Source organism: Suricata suricatta, chromosome 9, assembly GCF_006229205.1.
Source record: "Suricata suricatta isolate VVHF042 chromosome 9, meerkat_22Aug2017_6uvM2_HiC, whole genome shotgun sequence".
Classification (NCBI taxonomy): domain Eukaryota; kingdom Metazoa; phylum Chordata; class Mammalia; order Carnivora; family Herpestidae; genus Suricata; species Suricata suricatta.
Window position 1 is genome coordinate 118,890,833 of NC_043708.1, and position 23,361 is coordinate 118,914,193.

General features: G+C 37.2%; 1 long non-coding RNA gene across 4 annotated transcripts in view; it reads right to left on the reverse strand.

Moving 5' to 3' along the window:
• Nucleotides 1-1,395: 1,395 nt before the first annotated feature.
• The window catches only part of LOC115302450, a 31,075-nt gene continuing 9,109 nt past the window's right edge, over nt 1,396-23,361 (reverse strand). Inside the window, exons 2-6 of one of the 4 annotated variants that reach the window (XR_003913472.1) lie at nt 14,215-14,341; nt 13,431-13,546; nt 10,933-11,047; nt 4,760-4,967; nt 1,396-1,536 (exon numbers count right to left, since the gene is read on the reverse strand). This is a non-coding gene — a long non-coding RNA (uncharacterized LOC115302450). Of the gene's footprint in view, nt 1,537-4,759; nt 4,968-10,932; nt 11,048-13,430; nt 13,547-14,214; nt 14,342-17,085; nt 17,128-23,361 lie in introns of those variants that run through there. The other 3 variants (XR_003913473.1, XR_003913474.1, XR_003913471.1) reach the window with 3 other exon arrangements.

Here is a 23,361-nt window from a genome sequence, read left to right on the forward strand (position 1 = left end):
TCTTCTATTCCTTTAAATATCACTGTGAGGATACAGGAGCAGACAGATACTTCCAAAAAATGGAAGACTGGCTCTCTTCATCTGAGAATCCCAAACCCCAAATCTATTCTCCATTCTGGGTTTTCCTTTCTCCTAATAATTTGTTTTTCTAGTGCAGTTCCAATAATCTACACTTGATGTTTGCTATAGCAGAAAAAATACATTCACACAAAAAAATTCTCTGTGTGTGCACACACATACACTTTTTAAGTTATCTACTGAGAGACAAATTTTAAACAGTGATGTGTAGTTATGGAAATATGCATCTGTTACTTTATCTCTCTTGAGGCATGTTGACAATTCCCAATGCACTTAATACCAAAAAGTCCCCTTCTGTTTGTTGTTGTGTTCATTTGAGGGTTGGGAGAGAGGGACATAGGAAAAGAGAGAGAAAAGTTTTTGAATCTTTTAAAAAAAACTTTTGAATGTTTATTTATTTTTGAAGGAGAGAGAGAAAGATTGCAAATGGGGAAGGGACAGAGAGAGAGGGAGACACAGAATCCAAAGCAGGCTCCAGGCCCTCAGCTGTCAGCACAGAGCCTAACATGGGGCTTGAAATCACAAGCCATGAAATCATGACCTGAGCCAGTTGGACGCTTATCTAACTGAGCCACCCAGGTGCTCTGAGAAAGAAAGAATTTTAAGCAGGCTCCATGCTCAACACAGTGACCTGATTATTGTTTATTTGATCTGGATGGTTGTACTGATGATGAGTAGCCTTGCTTACAACGTCCTGTGTGTTGTTTCCATGGCACTGGTCTACTGCACCAGCTCATCCAGCATAGGTGATCAGCATGTTTTCCCAGACCCATGAATATTCTACCTGGCAGAGTCTTAACATATTCAGATGTCAAAAATGTTCATCTTACATGGAAACATAAACCATGTTCATATTCGGTCTTGATTGTTAGTGTTTTGTGGATACTAAATTTAAACCTTTCTCAATAGTTGAATGCCAATTGCTATTGTTAGGTCTTTGGAGGTTCTCATAGCTCTAACAGGGCTGCCATCACATTTTGCTCTTGGTTTCCCACATTCTGGAAGCCGACAGTGTATCTGCCTCATAAACTTGCTCTAACTCTGTTTTCCCTGGATCCAGGTTATGCAGTGCTCAAGAAAACTCTGACAGAGAAGATGATGATAGAAAAGTTATGATGTTAGTCCTTAATGTGTGATACTATGTAGCCAAAGTATTTTCTTTTTTTTTTAACATTTTATTTATTTTTGATACAGAAAGAGGCAGAGCATGAGAGGGGGAGGGGCAGAAAGAGAAGGAGACACAGAACCGGAAGCAGGCTCCAGGCTCTGAGCTAGTTGTCAGCACAGAGCCTGACGTGGGGCTGGAACTCACGACCATGAGATCTGACCTGAGCTGAAGTTGGAGGCTTAACCAACTGAGCCACCCAGGCACCCCACCAAAGTATTTTCCAAATGGTGGTGACCATGTTTTGGCCACAGGAGGTGGTGTTGGAGGGTCTTGTCTTTCTTCTTTCTTTTCTGAAAAACATAGTGAGTAATGGACGTTAGCAGTCAATTTCATCAATAAGGAGAGAACACAGAAGGGGCATGGGGTCAAGATGTAAGTGAATACTGTTTTTCTCTCTTTAACTTTATAACTATCTTATAAAACATTTTATGACCAAATATAAATGATTTTATATGCTTATAAATATGTATAATTTATAATGAAAATAAAATATGCATATAATAAATAGCATTTGTTTAATTTAAGTAAGTTACTACTTTTCAATTTAACACAAAATAATCAACCAAATAATTCTAACACCTAGGAAAAGTTCCGCTTTCTTCCCATTTAGACCCAAGGTTTGTCTGGTCTTTCTTCAAGCCAGCACTTGAAGTAGCTTCTGGGGAAGCAGAGGTATCCTGGAATGTGTGTAACCTATGTGAGCTCAAATGTGTCATTCCAACATAAACGCTACAAACATAGGACTAGAAGCAGCACTGGAAATGGGCCTCATCAGTGCTTGCTCACAGACCTCAACCAGAAGTCAGTGGCTATGGTTTATATTGACAACATGTTTAGCAATATAACAGTGGGAAAACCTTTTAGAGTTTTTCTTCAGAGACTTCCACTTTAACAGTCTTTTGAGCTTAAATCCCACCTTCCTCACTTCTTTTTTTCCATCTTCCTCATTTTGATTCTGTGTTAGAAACTCTCATAATTGAACTCACTGGTGGCAGATGTGCATCTTGTATCTTCTGCTGAACTTGTTCAGGGAAGAGGAAGATGTAGAGGCTTGTAAGCATCTGCCTTGGGAGCATCCAAGGAAATTACCAATTCTTTCTGAGATTTTTCTACTAACACATTCCCTCCTACTCTAGTTTTTTTTTTTTTTATTACAAACTCAAGCTCCTAATTTCTCAAACAAAATTACCTGGTGTCACTCTCCTTACTGTGGCATAAGTGTTGAGAGCAGCCTTCCCCATTTACAGCAAAACTAAATGTACGATAATTGATACTTGTTTGAGGAGTCATGGCGCAAGGGAGGTTGTATGCCCAATTTAACAGAATTATAATTCTTGACAGAGTTCTTATGCTATATGCAAGTGGCCCTATAGTGGTCCCTTTGTAACAAATGGAGTATGATTCTTTCCGCAGGGACATAGCCCTGGCATTGCCCCAGTGCTCCACATCAGCAATCTCTGGGTAGGGAATCACCTTTATTATGTGATTTGCATTTTATAGATTTCATCCTCATGTAATATCCACCATTGCCACAGTTATTCTTCCTTTTTTTATTAAGCATTTACTTTTTAATTCAATTTTTATTGAATTCTAGTTAGTTAACATGTATGGTAAAATTGATTTCAGGAATAGAATTTAGGGATTCATCACTTACGTACAACACCTAGTGCTCATCCCAGTAAGTGCTCTCCTTTACACCTATAAACCATCTAGCCTACTCTACCGCCCAACACCCTTTCATCAACTTCCAATTTGTTCTTTATAGTTAAGAGTCTCTTGGTTTGTTTACCTCTTTTCTTTTTCCTTTCCCTATGTTCATCTGTTCAGTTTCCTAAATTTCACATATGAATGAAACCATATGGTATTTGTCTTTCTCTGACTTGAATCACTTAGTATGAAACACTCTAGTTCCATTCATGTTGTTGCAAATGGCAAGATTTCATTCTCTTTCATTCTCTGGCTATTCTCATGGCTAATATTCCACCATATAGGTATATATCTCTATATAGCTATATACACAGATATAGATATGTGATAGGATATATATATGTATGTATATGTATGTGTATATATATATATGTATATATATAAGCTATAACTATATCTATCTATATACCACATCTTCTTTGTCCATTCATCAGTCAATAGACATTTGGTTCTTTCCATAATTTGACTATTGTTGATAATGCTGCAATAAATTTTGGGGTACATGTGCCCCTTCAAATCAGTGTTTTTGTATCCTTTGGGTAAGTACCTGGTAGTGCAATTGCTATGTCATAGGGTAGTTCTATTTTTAACTTTTTGAGGAGCCCCCATCCATACTCTTCTCCAAAGTGGCTGCAGCCATTTGCATTCCCAACAGTGCAAGAGGGTTTCCCTTTCTCTACATCCTCACCAACATCTGTTGTTTCCTGTGTTGTTAATTTTACCATTTTGACAGGTGTGAGGTGGTATCCCACCATTGTTTTGATTTGTATTTCCCTGATGATGAGTGATACTGAGCATCTTTTCATGTGTCTCTTAGCCATCTGGATGTTTTACTTGGAAAAAATGTCTGTTCATGTCTTCTCCTCATGTCTTAACTGGATTATTTATTTTTTGGATGTTGAATTTGATAATTTCTTTATAAATTTTGGACACTAACCCTTTATCAGTTCTTCCTAACAGGCAGGCATATATCATCCTCATTTTGAAAATAAGGAAGTTGAGGCTCAGAAAAGCTAAGCACTTACCAGGGTCAAATGTACATTCATAGTTAACAATAGTGACATTTGAGGATGCAGAGACAGTGTTTAAAGGCCTGACAATATGATTAAAATTTAGTAATTATATAGTATAATATATAACATATATTAATATATTTAAATATTATAAATTAATATATTATGTGTTAATATGTCAATGTATTAAATATATTAATATATAACATAGATAAATATATAGCAATACATTATATATTACATGTATAAGTGTATTAAATATTAAATATATTTAATGTATTAAAATAACAATATATCAATATATATTAGTATATGTTATATATTTAGTGTAATTAATGTATAATTAAATACATTATGTAAAGTCATTATGTTATATATAAAACACAATATAATATAAAATGTAATTGTGTATGATACAATAAAAGTAATATAAAAGTACTATGTATTAATATATCATAACTATATATTATATAAAATACATATTCCATATTAATATATATTATATGTAATACATAATTACTATTAGTAAGTAAATGGATAAATTATATGTTAATATAATATAATTATGTTAATATAATATAAAAACAATAATTATGCATATATTAATAATTATATATTATTAAAACATTATAAGTAATATCAATTATAAATTACTAATTATATTATAAATGATTAATTATTTAAGTACATGATCAATTAATACACAGCCTATTAAATACATACATTAATTAATGTATAAATTACTATTTCCTGAAAACAACAAAACCATATGAATGGAGATAAGTATGCTCACATGCCCCATGGCCTGTTATGGTTTCCTCATGTGATGCCTTATGACTTTCTTGTGCTCCTGAGCGTCTATTAGTAGGTGATGTGGAGTTCTTGTTGACAGGTGGCTGACTTTGGGAAGGAGTGGTGTCAGGCTGCAGCATGAAGGACTGAGGCCAGATGAAGGAGGGTGACATCTATGAGCAGAGGTGGAATCCTCAGTGTATGAAGCACTGTAATACAAGGACCCAAGATGAAGTCTCCTTTACTTTTCTCCTTAAGTTTGCAATCTTTTGTTCTCATGATGCTTAATATTTTTTTATTTTTTATGATTTTGGAAATGTTAAATGACTGTTATAGACTAAATTATGCCCCCTCCTGAAATTTATGCGTTGAAGTTCTCAGTCCTAATACCTCAGAAAGTGACTGATTTGGAGATAGAATGTTTCAGTGAGGTAGTTAAGTTAAAATAAGGATTTTAGGATGAGCCCTCACCCATTATTATTGAGGTCATTACAGGGAGAAATCAGAACTTAGAAGCATACAGAGAAAAGACCATGTGAGACACACACGGTGGCCATTTTCAAGCCAAGGAGAGAGGCTTCAGAAGAAACCAATAAGCTAACACCCTGATATCAGACTTCCAGCATCCAGAATTGTGAGAATATAAATATCTGTTGTTTAAGTCACTTAGTCTATGGTACTTTGTTATGGCAACCTTAGCAAATTAATACAATGATCATAATCTAATATTCCTGCAAATTTGTAATGTAGAGATTGGACTCAATTTGCATAATTTGGTACTTAGTAATTATTTGATGATGATAATTGCAAATATAAATGTTCAGCAATTTTTTTTATCATTTTTATAGCTAAATACCTACATCAGGTTACTTGGATTATATCTGAACATCTAAAATTTAGACTTAAAGCAAAGCAGAGTAGCACCACACTTTACAGGAATGAGAAGGCCAGGGTTGGGTCCCTGTTTGCCAACAATTTACAGTGGACTTTACCTGGATCTTTTCCACCCTGGACCTTATTTTATCTGTAGAAAACTGGGGGTGTTTGAGTCTCTCCTACCTCTGGATAAGTATTTTAAGTGAAAAGTGACCCTTAATCTCACTCTCTGGAACTAGCCTTTGTTATTGTCTTAAAACCCAAAGAGAAAACTTCTGGATTGATCTGTTATTTGAATCTTATATAGCGTAGTCTTAATTATGTCTTGCCTCACCAACAAGAACATAACTTCTTTGAGAGGAATGGATGGATCTTATATTAATTTGCATCTCCTCTTGTATCTAATACTGTCCTATAAATCATATTAGAAGTTTGACTAATGTCTATGTAATTAATTAGCAGGATAATTTGTGTGTGGATGTGTACTTGCACACACCCGTGCATGCATGTGCCAGGATGGTTCAGTTGGTTAAACATCTGACTCTTGATTTCAGCTCAAGTCATGATCTCCTGGTTTGTGGGATGGAGCCCTGAATCGTGCTCCACACTGACAGCATGGAGGTCAGCTGGAGATCTGCCACAAATCTATAAACCATATGCGCTATTTTAGGAAAACACCCCCAAAATATCTAACAAAAATAGGAGAAAATAGATATCAAGAAAAACAAATGAATGAAGGAAAGTGGGTGAGCTCCACCCCACCAGTCCCACCCACTTTTAGGAGTTTAAGTATTGGGGAGCTCCCCAGTCTTCTTACCCTCACCCCACTAGTCCCACAGCCTAGTTTAGCCTAGTCTCACCAGTACATAGATGAGAGCATGACATAAGAGAACCGGCAGAGCTGGATCTCACCTGCAACTGAGGAAAGTCCCCTTATTAACACATCCAGAGATAAAATCAACAATCCCCATTTTTTAGAGGACATGAAAATTCATCTTTGACTTGACAAAAGGCAGCTTTTATCCACAATTGTTGGGATTTAACATTCACAATGAGAAAAACCACTTGAGTTTACTGAACTAAAAACCTGGGACAGGGCTGCATGTCTACCTCCCTGGCCCTCTCTTTGCCCACAGAGTGATTTGAATTGAGAAGAATGGAAATACAAAGAACCATTGGAGAAAATCTACAGACCCCCACACCATCAAGAATTAAACCTGACTCCAGTGTTTTATCAGCTTCAGCCAAAAAATGTGGGTTGATAGAGCCGTGGACAGACAGCACAAGGCTCAAAAGAAATACACTCAGGGTGGAAGCCAGCATCCATTAGAGGGTTCAAGGTGACAGCCAGAGTACTGCCTACATCTCCCCATCTTCCCAGTCCAAGCACCACATTGGGGGCTGAACCAGCATCTGCCCAGAGGAAGGAGTGAGCAGGAAAAAGGAAAGACTGAGAATGTTGGTGGCTACCAAGCACTGGAATGAGCATTAGCCATTGGGGATAGACAGGAGCAGGGACTTCATGCTGAAGGGAAGAAGATTTGGCTCATAGAGCTTTGTGCACCATTCCTCAGGATGCTGCTTCAAAATCTCCCCTTCCATTAGGCTTCCAGCCACGGTCCTATTCTAATCCCAGCTGCCTTCTCTGCATGGAGGCATTGGAGTAACACCACCAAAGTCCCCTCTGAGTCAACCAATGCCACCAGTTTCTAAAATTTCAATGGCACAGTGGTCTTAAGCCCTACTCCCTCGCCTGTTCCAATCTGTCTCTCAGGTCATACCCACCACTCTATCCTCTCCCCTACTGGTTCTTCATTGCTTGCATCCTATACACCAGGAGGCAGACAAGAAGTCTGCTCCTCAGAGTACATAAAAATGGCTTCTGTTTTTAGAGACCTGGCTTCTTCCTCTCCTTTCTGTTGCCTTCCCACCCTGCCCCCAGCTGTTTGGATATATGACTTCTTCAGTAATGCCTTCTATTCATCTCAGTTCAGCCTGGCCGTTCATTTACCCCCAGTCCTGGCTCAAGGGAGGCTGGACCTCTGATCCAAAAACCTTTTTATTTTGGTATCTCCATAGCTTCCAGGAAGATAACCCATGAGCACCAAAACCCTGATGAGCACTGGGGAAGCCTCTTCAGGAGAGGTTGTCCTAGCTTCTCTTACTGAGAAGGGGTACCCAGACAGCCCTGGCTAACTCCCTTCCCTCTGTCCATGCTGTTCCTGTGCTCAAAACACCATCGGCAGGTTTTTGTGTCCCTTCACCACTGTTGCAACACTAAATGCCTCACCCAGGCACTCAGGTTTTGATCCCAAGTAACATTCAATTCTACCTCATTTGGCCACATCTATAGCTCATGAAAGTCTGCCACATTGCTGTAGGGGTGTGTGTGTGTGTGTGTGTGTGTGTGTGTGTGTATCCCTGCATGCATGTGCAACCACACATGCGGGTAGCAACCTTACTTCCTCTACCTGAAAGTACAAATATTGTGAAGTCCATAACATTGATTACTCTGTTTATATTTTATCAATTTGGTGATTCAATTCTTAATTTCTTAAGGAGTATCTGAATGACCTTTCATAGCAGTGGCAGAATTTTTCCTGAAAGCAAAAGTCCAGCAGTGAAGTAGTAAAGGTCACTTGTGTCTAGTGTTTTCTACATGTCAGGCACTCAGTGCTCTATGGGTGTTAACTCATTCCATCCCTAGTCAACTTCATGGGGTAGCTACTATTATCATCCTCAGTTTGCTCATAAGGAAAAGGAGGCAAGGAGAGGCCACATAACTTACCCAAAGTCAAGCCAGCACCCACATTTTCAGCCATTTTGTGCTGATTGCTACCAGATGATTGGCCATAATATGAGCTCAGAACTGGCACACAAGGACAGAGCACCAGGAGGGCTTCTTCCTGGCTCTCCAAGGAACACTAACTTCCCCAGGAAGTGAAGAGCTAAGAGTTCTGTGCCTCTAAGCTTCTCCTCTACAGGTGTAAGGAAATTTTAACCTCCTAGTTAGTGATCATTCAAGGAAAGATGTAAAATACTTCTCATTGTGCTTGCTGAATTCAAGGTATGAAAAGGGTGACTAGGCAAGGCTGAAAGCTAAGAGGGCCCATTTTTTTCCTGGTTACTTAGAATCCTATGTGCAAACGATAGAGTCCCATAGAGGAACTAAGCCTCCTTTAAACAGCCAGCCTCAGCTTGCCAATCATGTGAGTGACTGCCTTTGAAGTGGATGCCCCACCCCAGTCAAGCCTTTGCAGGATGCAGCCCCAGCTAACAGGCTGAGTCCCTAAGCCCCCCAGGAGAGTCCCTAAGCCAGAGGCACCCAGTCAAGCCCCACTTGGATCCTGCCCAAGAGAAACTAGGCATGTTAATAAATGTTTGTTGCTTTAAGATGCTAAATCTGGGGGTAATCGCTACAGTAAAATTGACAATTAGTAAAATTATATATTTGCATGTATTAGTTCCTGTATTAGAGTTTAGATTGCTTAAAATGATCATTTAGGTGCATCATGTTTCATCTAGCACAGTTTCTAAAAACTAATAAGTTCTCCAGAAATGTTCATTGCATACATGAATAAAGGAATGAATTTATGATAAACTTCAGAGCTGATCTTATTCATCTCACATTTATTAAAAACCAAATTTAAGTCAGGCATTGAACTAAACTCTGGGACCTGTCTGAGTTGGGATCACCAGAAGTCAACTCTGAGATGGGGCTATGAGCATACTCAGAGTCATCCCAACCAAGGCTGGGATGCTGTGTGCTCACTCAACACCCTACCAACTCCTCCAGTTGAGGGCTTTTTCAGGTATTCATATCCTGCCATTCCAGTCCAAGTACATTTCCAACATAAGAACACAAGTGCTCAGGAAAAGAACCTCAGGCACAAATAGCAAGCAGCCTTTGGCACAGCCAGGGCACCCACAGCATCTTCCATGGAATAAAAAATAAAGCAAATTCCCAGAGATTTAGGAATTCAGACTATAGTAAAAAGAATCTATAGTTATAGTAAAATATCAGCAATAAATAAGAAAAATAAGTTGCTTGAGTTATGAATGTTCTCACTGCCTATGGACTTGTGGAAGTTTTCACAAGTAGGTGACATTTGAAACAGTGCTTCCAAGTGAGTGAGAATTTGCCAGGGAGACCAAACAGGGAGGGTGTGCTGAGAGGAGAGAACAACACATACAAAGGCATGGACGTGAGAGTGCACACCATGTGTCAGGGAATGGGAAATGCCTACTGGTACTTCGGGTTCCATTTGTGAAAGAGCCAGTAAGAGAGAATGAGTTTGCAACTAAGGCCTCCTTACCTACAGAGGTATTTCCTGAAGGCAGAAGTGCCACCACCAATGGCAGGCAACCTGAACACTCTGTGAGGATTAGAGTCTATATTCCTGACACTCCCAACTTTCCTAACATTCCCAACAATTCCAACACTCCCAACATTCCCCCAAATTCCCAGCACTCCCAATATTTCCCATATTCCTAACATTCTCAACACTCCCAACACCTCTGAATATTCCCCAAATTCCCAACATTCTCAACTCTCCCAACATCCTCAAAATTCCCAACAATCCCAATATTCTCCAAATTCCCAACATTCTCAATACTTGCAATGACCGTCCCCACTACCAATATCACAACAGCCCCAACTCTCTCTACCTCTCTAACAATCTCAGTGCTCTCAGGAAGTAGCATCACACACCAGATGAGATTCTTTCTCTTAAAGTTTGTTTGTTTTTGTTTGTTTTGAAAGAGAAAGAGAGAGAGAGAGAAAGAGAGAGAGAGAGAGAGAGAGAGAGAGAGAGAGAGAGAGGGAGGGAGAGGGAGAGAGTATGCATGGGAAGGGTAGGGAGAAAGGGAGAGAATCCCAAGCAAGCAGGCTCCACACTGGCATTACAGAGACCAATGTGGGGTTCAAATTCACCAACCATGCGATCATGACCTGAGCCAAAACCAAAAGTCTGAAACTCAACCAACTGAGCTACCCAGGCACCCCAAGATCCTGGCCTTTGAAGTTAAATAACTCAGGGATCATCCCTCACTGTAGTGAATTAGGATTGAGGTCTTTCCTATTTGTTTTGTGACTACTGGGCAACTGAAACCCTTGCCCATATTTGAAGATTGTTATAGACAAAATGTTTGCATTTCGTATTCTGAAACTCTAGCCCCCAATATGATGGTATTAGGAAGTGAAGCCTTTCAAAGGTGATTAGGTTTAGATGAGGTCATGAGGATAGAGCTTCCATGATGGATTAGTGTTCTCATACGAAGAGACACTGTAGAACTCACTTTTCTCTGCCATGTGAGGACACAGTGAGAAGGTGACCATCTGCAAGCCAAGAAGCAGATCCTCACCAGAACCTGGCCATGTGGCACCTTAATTTTGGAGTACTAGCCTCTAGATCTGTGAAAAATAAATATATATTATTTATTCTGTGAAAAATAAATATATATCTGTGAAAAATAAATATATATTATTTATTCTACCCAGTGTATATTATTTTGTTATGGCAGCCTAAGCTAAGTCAGAGACTATACTGGATGGAATATTAGTCTCGGAGAGGCAAGGACTTGCTTTCAATAGCAGAAGCCACAAGAGTTTCTGTTCTCTAACCCCAGAAGCTGGAGCACATGCTGTGACTTGGGCCAGACCCATGGCATGCAAGTCTGCAGAGAACATAAAGACACAGGGGCAGATCTGAGGTGACAGTGACACGTAGGGACCTGAAACATCATCATGGTCCTTTGCTAGAGTAGGGATACCTGAGGATCATTAAACAGTAAATTGAGTCCTGGTTTAGGCCTCTGTCACAGGAGGACATAATTGTTGGAATTATATGACTGAGTCATATAAAGTATTCCTGGTACACGGCCATCATTCAATTAATGTTTATTATTGCTTTTTCTTTTTTTCTTTTTCTTTTTTTGCTGGTGATTTATGGGCTTCTCAATAGGGATCCTTACTCACACAGGGTGGGTGGTTTGATTTAACCCTGTTCTTCTTAACTAAAGCTTTACTTTCATAGATAGTTCTTTCTGAGCAGCCACACTCATGCCAACCAACACACCAGAGGAGGTGAATTGCTATCACCTATTCCTTTACATGAGATCATTTCTTACCTGGAGTTTTACAGTTATGGAAAAAGAAAATTGTGTTAAGCATTATTATTGTGATTTGAAAGTCTAATGGATTTATTATTTTGTGTATGTTTTTGTCATAGGAATAAAAAAACATGGAAATTTTATGTCTTTGTTTTCTGGCAGTTTCCATAGCAGTAAAATATTCAGTCAATAATGACATCTACTACTTTTCAACTACAGGTAGGATTACATCTATTTGCACTTTAAATCCTTGGCAATAAAGCTTTCTCCCACCTATATCTCTGTTTTATTATGTGCTTAAAATTTTATCTGAAGTATAAATAGAATGTAGTAGCAGGGTATGAATCTATAAGTCTTTGAGAAATGTTGATTTATGTTTATGTGACATAATTTATTTGAAGCTCCATTCCACTGGTGGCAGAAATGAAATTTTAGACAATTCAGGCCACACACACAAACACCAAACACAGGGATGCATGTATACTTCTTCCCTTCTTCCTCCATGTTGTGACTGTGTTGTGGATAGTTCCTTGGTGCCAAGGCCTCAGAGGTGGGCAGGGATGGGTGTCTGTCCTCTGTCATGTCATCTATCTGCCATCCCCTAAGAGGTGCATCTTCATAGCTAGTGACTGGGGTGTGCAGCCTGCTGGACACCCCTCACTCCTGAATGCAGGGACCTTTCAATCCAACTTTCTTCTAGCTACTTTAGGCTATTCTTAGGGACCTAGAAGTAGCCCCCTGAAGTCTATGTCATTCCGAAGACTCAGTAACTGAGTGGGAGTGAGGTGTCCTTCTGTGCTACTCCTGACAACCAGTCAAGTAACGCTGGAGTAAAAGGGAGCTCTGTAATGCTGTATGTGTCCATTAGACTATGTGGCTGCTTCAGTGGGGGTAACACACTCAGAGATCTCCCAAGCAAGCGGGGTTTTCTATACTCCTACTCTTTGAGTCATCTGGATTCTGCCCTACACTCTGGCTCTCTCGACCTGTTCTGTTTGCCAGGGCTCTGACCTCTGGGAGAATGCTCTAGGATATTGCTCAGAGTATCATGACTCCACATTTTCCCTTTTCTTCTCTGACTTTCTCCATTCCTCTCTAGCCTGTGAAAACTTGATCTACTCTTTAGGATGAGAAAAACTGAATCAAAATTAGCACATATTGTTTTGTCAGGGCCTGAACTGTGAAATTCAAAATGCTTTCATCTCATAGTATAGTTTTAGACATGAATTTTAAAAGTCTACGTTTAGATTGTTTTAAGATTTTTTTTAAAGAATCTCTACGCCCAGTGAGGGGCTTGAATTTACAACCCTGAGACCAAGAGTCACTTGCTCTACTGATTGAACCAGCCAAGTGCCCCAAAAGTAGGTTGTGTAATGCAAACTCTTTCCCACCTTCCCCCTTCTCTCCTCACTCTGGTGTGCTCGGAACACACAATGCTACCCTGGCTGATGTCTCAATGGGGGTAAAGCTAAAGGATACCTGGAAGTACGATGGGAAAATAATTTGTTGTCTCTCTATCAAAATATTTCTCTACTGCACATGTAAATATTTGAATGCCATCCGAAAAGGTTGTGGGGTTTTGTTTTTTTTTTTTTTTGCATTTATCAGATTTGTTGGAGGTGCTAATCATGACAGAATTGTGAGTTATTGAAATTATTAGAATTGTGAATTACAGGCTGATGTACCTTAGGAGACTAGGATTCATCAGAAGCTGCTGGAGAACACTGTGATATGGTCTCTGGAGAGCTCAGTGCTGTGGCAGCTTCCCTGAGAAATCCTCCAGCCGCATGGTGGAGGAAATCTATGTGGAAGAGAACAACTATGTGGACTTGGAAAAACTTGGCTTGGGAATTTAAACACACAGCATGAGTAGGTTTCTCATTTGTATCTTTCCTTACCCTACTATAACATAAAGGAGAAAATAGGCAGTGTGGAGGTTAAAGGGCCTTCTAGGAACCTCCTTTCTTTAGACACTCTCCACGCAGGGCTTCCTGAGACTGGTGTAGACAGTGCTGGGGACAATGGCTGATTTATCTGGATACAAGTCTTCTTTTTTTTATTTTTATTTAATTTTGAGAGGGAGTGACACAGCAGGGGTAGGGGAGGAGCAAAGAGAGAGACCCAGAATCCGAAGCAGGCTCCAAGCTCTGAGCTGTCAGCACAGAGCCCAATCCAGGGCTCCAACCCACGAACTGTGAGATCATAACCTGAGCTAAAGTTGGCTGCTTAACTGACTGAGCCACCCAGGTGCCCCTGGATACAAGTCTTCTTAGCCTACTTCTCTGCTGACATATCTGCAGCCCTCAGCCCTCCACTCCCTTCAAATGAAGATATCAATATTGATCTCTTTTTCTTCTTATTCCTTCAGAGATAAACTGATAATAATTTAAGCTGGATTGTTTCTAGTTTAAGTACAACTGCTCCAGGTTGGGATTGCATCTTCATCTTGGAATGTTGGAGTTTTCTCACCTCTCCTGAGGAAGAAATTTCTGCTGCAGTCAGTGGGGGTATCCTGGGCTCTGCCCTCAAGTCATATACCAGATCCTCTGCACTTCTGCAGGATGGCAGTGAATGCCTAAAATCACCATGCTTCTCCCTACAAGAGGAAAAGAGAAATAGAGAAGGTGGGTGCTAATGAGCTAGCCTTAGGCTTGATGGCTTCTAGGCTAATAAAGTCTAATATTTGAAAGGAACATATATGAGCAAGAAAGTGTGGATGAAGTTATGGAATTTGGGATATATCACAAGTACTTAGAATATTAAAGACAAACAAAAACCTGTATCTGTAACGTGAGTGTACAGAGGCAGAGCATCCTCACCTCTCAGGGGCATTATGTGTGACCATCTGTGCCTCACACACTAATACGGTTGTTACAAAGCACCAGGGCACCGTATCAGTCCTGCTGTGTTTCTTCTAGCTGCTTGGGTCTGGGGCTTTTAACTTGGACTCAAGGATGCTCTTAATGACAGTGTCCATGCTAGTTCCTGTGGTAGAAAATGCCACTTTCAGATACCCTACTCTGTACTCATCTACTCCAGAGAGCCCCGGGCCATCACTGTTCAGTAAGGACCCTCAGCAAAGTGAGAAAAACAGTTTCCAAACACAGTTTCTCAGAGGTGTGATGGGTATTTTTTTTCCTGGAGTTTGGAGGGATGGTTGAACTGCCAGATTTTCAACAAGATGTTGGCATTAGTTCTGTGTAGTCAAACGATCTGAACTGATAACAGAGTCAAACATCCTCAATTCACAAAATGTTAGATGTTGTAAAGGACGACATAAATCTTTGATTCTGACCCTTTTTTGTGTTGAGGACTATAAGTTGGCTTGGGTCGCCATAACAATGTACTGTACACTTAGTGGCTTAAACAACAAACATTTATTTTTTCACAGTTCTGAAGGCTGAGAGTACAGGACTGAGGTGTCCGCATGGTTGTGTCTCCTGAGACCTCTCTCTTTAGCTTGGTTCTCCTTGGTCACCTTCCATTATGTCTTTCATGTGGGCTTTTCCTTGTGTGTCCATAACTGTTTTCTCTCCCTCTTCTTATAAGGACACCAGTTACACTGGATTAGGGTCTTACCCTATGACCTAATTTAACTTTACCCCTTTAAAGGCATTATATCCTATTATAACCATACTTGGGTTAGGGCTTCAACATAGGAATTTGGTGGGGCGAGGGGGGGGGCACAGTACATTTCATAACAATGGCCCATTCTGCTAATGCATGATTTGTAATAAGAAAGCAACAGATTATCTGTTGACTCTAAAAATAATCAAGGGTATGAATATAATGGGCAACACAGTGTAGTGAAAAACATTCAGGAATGAAATCAGACACATTAGGATTGAAACAGGCCTCTGTAACCCACTGGCTGAGACAAAGCAAGTCACTTTGCCTCCCTGAATGTCTATTTCTTCATTTGGAAAATAGGGGAAATGATATATATCCTGCAAGGAGGGGAGTATTAGAAATCATGTTTGCAAAATGAGTACTCATAAAAGGGTAGCCATTATTGTGAACCACTGGCAACATTCTGAACACTCCATAGAACCTCAAGGTGCAAGCCCTTGGCCTCCCTGTGAGAAGCATTTATCTGGAGAGTTTGTGCACATTGTGCTATGGGACAGTGCAACACTGGATACATCAGACTTGACACCTGAGCCAAAGACCATATACATTCAGGGGCCTGACACATGCTACTTCTCCTGTGAGAACATTATGGAAACTTTCTGTGGGATCCTAAATGAACATCTGACTTCCCAGGAGGACTGGATCTGCTGCTGAGCATGTACCCCATGCTTTACCACATCTGCCAATATTCTAACACAACCTTCTTCTTCATATGTGATCTCCTGAACAATCTCTTTCTGTCCCTTATAGTCTGGAAAAAATTTAATTAAAAATAAATAGATGATAGATGGATGGATAGATAGATAGATAGATAGATAGATACCATAATGATGGAAGGAATACATAAGGGACTTACTCAAGGTTGTAAACTAGAACATGGATTTTATGGTGCTACATTGAAATTTCCTATCACTGGGGGAATGTTCTATCAGGATGCCAGGCTGAGGAAGGAGGCCAAGCAGAAAGGCAGAGGCTGGGGTGACTGGTAACAGTGACAAAGGAGGTCATAAAATGGGGCAGGAAGAACTCCCTGGAAATTAAAACAGTGAATATATCTTCCAGAAAAAATAGATCAAAAGCCTATACATTTAATCTCATGCTTGAAACAACTAATTTTTTAAATAGACAAAATAAATGAAACAGTGGTTTTATGTCACTAGACATGAGACAGCAAAGGATAGTGAGCCCTGAGAAATAGGAAATGAAAAAAGTAGTCCCTACAATTGCTTTGTGTTTCCAGTCCACAACACAGAGAGGTGCAACTAAGGCAGAGCCTAGAAAATTGCTTGAATGGAGGATACAGAACTGATATTTCAGGAAAACAGGGCACATAGAGTACCCACCACAGAGTACCAGAGAGGAGAGAGCTGCAAAAAGTCCTTCCTGAGTAGTCAGTAGAATATGATCAAGGCATGCATATGAAGAAACTACCAGAGGCTATAGAAAGAGCCTCATAAAAGGATCAAAGGGAACAGTGCCTGCATTCACATGTACCAAAAATCATATATGTTCCCCCCACCAGACTGACAGATAGTCTATAGGGTATTAGCTAGAATCCTAAAAATAGATTGCCTCACTTATAGGTGATTATTAGTCTTATATCAAATACTAGGTCCTGTCTAGCAAATCTTAAAAAAGGGGCCCTAAAAGATCAAACTGTTTCCATGTAACCTTATGGCAAACTGAACTCAAGAATATTTGTAGAGTTACCTGGCTTGCTTAGTCTGTTGAGCATGTGACTCTTGATCTCAGAGTTATGAGTTCAAGCCCCACTTTGGATATGGAGACTACTTAAAAAAAAAAAAAGAATATTTGTAGGAATACAAAAAGCCCATCATGTAACAAGATAAAATTCACAATGTCAGATAACAATTAAAAATAGTCAGACATGCAAAAAAATCAGGAAAATGATCTATAACAGATACATTAGAATTAGCAGAAAAAACATTACAATTGTTATTATAAGTCTATTTCAGATGTTCAAAAAATTCAGAGACATGAGCCAAATAAAATTTCTAAAAATGTAAAGGACATGTTTGATATGAAAAATGCAATATGCTACATAAATTAAGGGCATGTTAGACATTACAGGAAAACAGATTTGTAAATTTGAAGACAATAGAAACCATCCAAGAAAAATACATAGTGGAAAAAAATCTTCATGGATGAAAAGAGCATCAGTGAGCTGTAGAACAAAACTTTAAGTGGTCTAACATGTGTATAATTGGTATTCATAGAGGAGGAAGTATCTGAAGAAATAACAGCCAAAAACATTACAAATATGATAAATTCATAAACTCAAAGATCAAAGATATTTAACAAATTCCAAGCACAGACCACATGAAAAAAAATTACACCTAGGCACGTCATAATCAAATTACTCAAAACCCCTGATAAAATCTTAAAAATAGCCATGAAAAAAAAGACTTGTCATATACACGGGAACCAAAAGCAGAATGACAGTAAATTTCTCATTGAAAAACAAAACACACACACACACACACACACACACACACACACACACACACACGAAACCAAGGCAAGTAATAAAATAGGGGAAATCTTTAAATCACTGAAAGGAGTGAAAACTGTCAACCTAGATTCCTATATCCAGAGAAAAGGCATTTTAAAAATGAAAATAAAATAAAGACATTTTCAGACATATAAAGCCAAAGTAATTCACTAACATATAACAAGGAAGTCAAATAGGCAGAAGAAATATAGAAATATAGATCTACACAAGTAGTAATAAAGGGACCAGAAATGGCAACTGTATTGGGTACATATACAAGATTATTTATTATTTAATTGTCTTAAAAGAAAATTGTTTAAATAATAGTAATGGTAATGTACTGTAGCATTTTTAAAATAAATTAAATCATATGGATGACAGTAATAGCACAAAGGCCAGAATTACTAAAAAATATACATTTGTATGGTTCTTATGTTATATCTGAAGTGTCATAACATAACTTGAAGATATACTATGATAGGTTAAAGATGTATTCTATAAATCCTAAAGCAACCACTGAAGAGCAAAAACCTAGAACTGATATTCCAATGGGTATTAAGGTGAAATCATAAATAATGCTTATTTTACCTAAGACAGAAGAAATAGAAAAAAGAGGAACAAAGTACAGAAGAGAGAAACAGGAAAAATAGCAAGATTTAAATTTAATTATATCAATTATAATAGTAATTTTAAAGGGTCGAACTACTCTGATTAAAATATGGGAATTGTTACATCAGATAAAATACTCAAGACCTGAATACATGCTGTCTACAAAAACAGAAAGAGAGAGAAAGAGACAGAGAGAAAGAGAGAGACATTTTACTTATAAAGATGCACATCATGTGAAAGAAAAAGTATAATTATGTACCATGTTAAAATAATCTAAATAATACTATATTTTTTCAGTTAGTATCAGAAGTAGTTTATTTTTGGCCACAGAATATTACTACCAAAAATAAACTTAATTCACAATGATAAAGGGGTCAATTGAAGAGGACATGATAATCTTAGAAATGTATGTAACCACCAATGCAGCCTCAAAATACATGAAGCAAACACTGATAGAACTGACTGCAAAGAGAAGCTGACAAATCCACAATTACAGTCAGAGATTTAAATAATTATTAATATTTACTAATTCTTAAGAATTAAAGGAACAAGCAACAGGAAGTCAGTAAGGATAGAAAAAATTTTAATAACACTGGTAACCAACTTTTCCTAATTTACTTACAAAATATCCAATAATCAACATCAAAAATTTTTTTCATGTGCAGTGGAAATAGAATATTAACCAAGATAATATTCTGAGCTCTAAAACAAGACTGAGTTTTTATTAATTCAGAAAGATTTAAGTCAAACAAAGTATGTTTTCTAGCCATAAACAATTAAACTAGAAATCAATAATAAAAATATCTCTGTGGGAAAAAATCCCTGAATATTGGTACTAATTTATGCATTTATAAGTAACACATGGCTCGAAAAAAGGATAAGAATGGAAATTAGAAAGTGTTATGAACTGAATGCAAATGAAAATTCAACATGTAAATTTGTGGGCTTCTACTTCAATTATATTGGAAAAGGAAAAGTTCTCAAATCATGACCACAGAGTCCATCAGAAAGAAAAAGAAGAAAACAAAATGGAATATACACTGAAGAAATGGAATTAAAAAGTAGAAACTAATATAACAGGAAACCAACCAAAAGAAAACAAATCAATGAAATCAAAAGTCAGTTCTTTTAGGAACACAATAAACTAATACCTCTAACCAGATCAGAAAAAAAAAAAAAGTGCAGGTCACTATAGCATCACAGATGAACCATGTGACATTACTACAGATTCTATAGATATAAAGAAACATATGGATTGTTATTAACAATTTTATCTTAATAAGTTGAACAAGGTAGATGAAATGGACAAATCTTTGAAATATTTAAAATATTTGAAGCTATAAAATTCACTCAAGAAAAAGTAGATAACATTAGGGGTGCCTGGGTGGCTCAGTTGGTTAAGTGTCAGGCTTCGGCTTAGGTCATGATCTCACGGTTTGTGGGTTCGAGCCCCGCGCCGGGCTCTGTGCTGACAGCTAGCTCAGAGCCTGGAGCCTATTTCGGATTCTGTATCTCCCTCTCTCGCTGACCCTCCCATTCTCGCAGTGTCTCTCTCTTTCTCTCGAAAATTAAAAAAAAAAAAGAGAGAGAAAAGGTAGATAACATGAATTGTCCTCTATTAAGGAAATCGAAATTATACTTGACATCCTTGAAAAACAAAAAACAAAAAACAAAAAATGCCTTCCAGACTTAAATATCTTCGCTGAGGAATTTAAGCAAGAAATAATATTAATTCTACACAAACTACAAACTCTTACATAAAATCAAAGAGGTGAAGACATTACAAGAAAACTACAGACCAATGTCTTTCATGAATATAAATACAAAATCCCTTGGCAAAATACAAAAAAGAAAAAACTGAACTTAGCAACATGTAAAACAGAGCAGATGCATAGCCAGTTTGGATTTATCCTACCGATGCACAGTTGATTTAACATCTGAAAATCAATTAATTAATACACTATGTGGTCCAATTATTTCACAGCTAGGTATTTACTCACTCACCCAAAAGAAACCAAAGCATATATCCATATAAAAATTTGTACATGAATTTTTATAGCAGCTATATTTATAACAGCCCAAACCTGTAAAATCCCAAATTCTCACCAATAATTGAATAAACAGGCTGTGATATATTCATGCACTGGAATATTACTTAGCAACAAAAAGAAATGAATTAAGGATACATGCAAAAGCATAAATGAATCTCAAAATAATTATGCCAAGTAAAAGAAAGAGAATTTGAATTAATACTACAAAACACAAACTAGTGTATAGTGACAGCTGATCAGTGGTTGCCTGTGGATAGGGGCAAAATGAAGAGGTATGGGAGGGAATGATTACAAAGAGGCATAAAGCAATTTAGTGGCATGTTATATATATTTACAATCTTGATTGTGGTGCTAGTTTAACAGGTATATTCATAGTTAAAACATACTGTACACTTCAAAGGTATACATATTAATAGATGCCAATTATACCTCAATAAGTCTATTTTATAAAGAAAATAGTAATAACCAACTTGAAAACAAGGGAATAAATCATTTGAATCAGAAGTAAAATATCTGCTCCTAGGGAAAAATATCTCATGGCTTCTGTTTCTACTTAAGATATAGAAAGTCACCAGAAATATAGAAAGTACAATGAAGAAACCAAATAACCTGAAAAATCAGTTTCCAAAACCCATGAGAAAATTAAGAATTCAAAGAAACCTAAATGAACTAGAATTCAAATATTAACAAGACTCTCTTGTAAGCCTCTCCTTACAAAAGAGAGATAATTTTGTTAAGATTTAATATTATCAAGATATTAAATATCCCCAAATTGATCCACAGATTTAACATAATTATAAACAAAATTCTAGACAGCTTTTTGAAGGAAATTGACAAGTTAATATTAAAATTTACGTGAAAATGCAATAAACTTTTATAAAGATAAACAAGAAAAAGTTTAGGAAAACATATTCTATCCGACTTCAAGACTTCGTATAATGCAACATTAATCAAGACAGTGTGGCATTGGCATCACGATAGACAAACAGATAAACAGAACAGTCTAGATTTGAGTTCTGACTCTGGCTCCAAGGCAATTACATGTGGAAAAAAATATTTTAAATAAAGAATGCTGGAACAATTGAAAAGCCATTAGCAATAAAATGAACATCAACCATTATCTCATACCATAAAAAAAATGTATCAGACACCTAAAGTGAAAATTCAAAGTTATAAATCTTCTAGAAGAAAACAGAAAATCTATGTAGTGTTGGGGTAATAAAAGTTTTCTTAGATGTAACATAAAATGTCAAATTGTAAAATATAAATAACATACATATGTGCACAGAATTTCACCAAAATAAAAATGTTTTGCTCTTCAAAAGCAAAGGAAATTATTAGGAAAATTAAAAAAGCAAGAGAGAAAATATTTGCAATAAATATATCAGACAAAAGACTTGTATTCAGAAGGTAGAGTTTAAAAAAAACAGTAACAAAAACAAACAAATAATAACGCAAGGAAAATATTTAAATAGGCACATCACAAATAAAAGTATAAATAGCCAGTAAGTAAATAAAAATATGCCTAATAATATAAATTTTCAGGGAAATGTAAATTAAAACCACAATAAGATACCACACTATGACCATTAGAACCACTAAAATAGCAAATAATAATTAAAATTTTAAAACTGACCTTACAAGTGTTATGAGAATATGAATAAATTGGTATACTCATACAGTGCTGGAGGGAAAATAAAGTGATACACCTCCTTTGGAAAACAACTTGATGGTTTCCTAAAAAATTAAACACCTACCATATGAGCCAACATACTACTTTTGGTTATTTACCCAAGAGGAATAACATTATATGTTCACACAAAGATGTACAGAAATATGTGTATAACAGTTTTATCTCTAATAACCAAATAAATACTGGAAATAACTCAAATGCCCATCAACAAGTGAATAGATAATAAATTGTAGAGCATCTATACAATGGAATGTTACTCAGTAACTTATGCAACACAAATGAATCTTAAAATTATTATGCTATGTGAAAAAACAATGTAAAAATAAATATTATAAATGCATATATAAAATCAAGAAAATTCAAACTAACATGCAGTGACTGAATAAAATTAGTGGTTGCATGCAGACAGTGGTGGAGAGAGAATTTTGGGGATAATAGTTTCACAGGTGTATATATGTCAAAGCTGACTTTAAATACATGTACTTAAGTACACTTCAATTTCACTTTAAGTATATGTACTTTAATATACTTCAATTGTTCCTTGTAAGAAAACAAAATTCCACTCATAAAAATAACAGAAAGAGCTCCCACTGGCCAAAGGTTGGAAAAATTAGAGAAATAGTTTAAGGAATTTTAGATTATAGCCAATATACAAAATGTGTCCATGAATCTACACAGACATAAATAAATGACTAAATTAATTATTAGAAGAGAAGAGAAAAAGAGGTTTCCAAATAATTTATGTAGATACTCTACCCTCAAAAAAGTGAAGTACAACTCTCCACTCCCTATGTGTAGGCTGTACATAGTAAATTTCTCCCCAAAAGTACAGTACAGTATGGAGAGGGAGAAAAATAATAGTAACTTTTCAGTGGAGAAACCTGACAGACTATCTTAACCAGGTGATCAAGGTCAACACTAACAGTGATCAATCATGTTGATATTATGTACCTTTGATCAGATATAACAAAGTTGGCACTTTATCTCTGTGCTTTTTCTCTCAAAAATCCATAACCTCAATCCATTCAGGAAGGAAAATAAAAACAGACAACTTCCAGTAAAGAATCATGGTATAAAATACTTGATCAAATCTCAAAGCAGTCAAAGTCTTCAAAAACAGG